Source organism: Lipotes vexillifer, unplaced genomic scaffold (genome assembly GCF_000442215.2).
Source record: "Lipotes vexillifer unplaced genomic scaffold, Lipotes_vexillifer_v1.1 scaffold452, whole genome shotgun sequence".
NCBI lineage: Eukaryota > Metazoa > Chordata > Mammalia > Artiodactyla > Lipotidae > Lipotes > Lipotes vexillifer.
Genome location: NW_006788004.1, coordinates 1 through 1,742, shown reverse-complemented (window position 1 = coordinate 1,742; position 1,742 = coordinate 1).

The following is a 1,742-nucleotide window of genomic DNA, read 5'->3' as shown; positions in this document are numbered from 1 at the left end:
ACAACCTATGCCAACCATATAGCAAAACAGGAACACAACCCCACCCACTAGCAGAGAGGCTGCCTAAAATCATAATAAGTCCACAGACACCCCAAAACACACCACCAGACGTGGACCTGCCCACTAGAGAGACAAGATCTAGCCTCATACACCACAACACAGCCACTAGTCCCCTCCACCAGGAAGCCTACACAACCCACTGAACCAACCTTAGCCACTGGAGACAGACATCAAAAACAACGGGAGCTACGAACTTGCAGCCTGCAAAAAGGTGAACCCAATCACAGTAAGATAAGCAAAATGAGAAGACAGAAAAACACACAGCAGATGAAGGAGCAGGATAAAAACCCACCAGACCTAACAAATGAAGAGGAAATAGGCAGTCTACCTGAAAAAGAGTTCAGAATAATGATAGTAAAGATGATCCAAAATCTTGGAAATAGAATGGACAAAATGCAAGAAGCAGTTAACAAGGACCTAGAAGAAATAAAGATGAAACAGACAATGATGAACAACACAATAAATGAAATGAAAAATACTCTAGATGGGATCAATAGCAGAATAAATGAGGCAGAAGAACGGATAAGTGACCTGGAAGATAAAATAGTGGAAATAACTACTGCAGAGCAGAATAAAGAAAAAAGAATGAAAAGAACTGAGGACAGTCTCAGAGACCTCTGGGACAACATTAAACGCACCAACATTCGAATTATAGGGGTTCCAGAAGAAGAAGAGAAAAAGAAAGGGACTGAGAAAATATTTGAAGAGATTATAGTTGAAAACTTCCCTAATATGGGAAAGGAAATCGTTAATCAAGTCCAGGAAGCACAGAGAGTCCCATACAGGATAAATTCAAGGAGAAATACGCCAAGACACATATTAATCAAACTGTCAAAAACTAAATACAAAGAAAGCATATTAAAAGCAGCAAGGGAAAAACAACAAATAACACACAAGGGAATCCCCATAAGGTTAACAGCTGATCTCTCAGCAGAAACTCTACAAGCCAGAAGGGAGTGGCAGGACATACTGAAAGTGATGAAGGAGAAAAACCTGCAACCAAGATTACTCTACCCAGCAAGGATCTCATTCAGATTTGATGGAGAAATTAAAACCTTTACAGACAAGCAAAAGCTGAGAGAGTTCAGCACCACCAAACCAGCTTTACAACAAATGCTAAAGGAACTTCTCTAGACAAAAACACAAGAGAAGGAAAAGTCCTATAATAACGAACCCAAAACAATTTAGAAAATGGGAATAGGAACATACATATCGATAATTACCTTAAATGTAAATTGACTAAATGATACCACCAAAAGACACAGATTGGCTGAATGGATCCAAAAACCAGACCCATATATACGCTGTCTACAAGAGAGCCACTTCAGACCTAGAGACACATACAGACTGAAAGTAAGGGGATGGAAAAAGATATTCCATGCAAATGGAAACCAAAAGAAAGCTGGAGTAGCAATTCTCATATCAGACAAAATAGACTTTAAAATAAGGAGTATCAGAAGAGACAAAAAAAGACACTACATAATGATCAAGGGATCGATCCAAGAAGAAGATATAACAATTGTAAATATTTATGCACCCAACATAGGAGCACCTCAATACATAAGGCAAAAACTAACAGCCGTAAAAGGGGAAATCGACAGTAACACATTCATAGTAGAGGACTTCAACACCCAACTTTCACCAATGGACAGATCATCCAAAATGAAAATAAATAAGGAAAC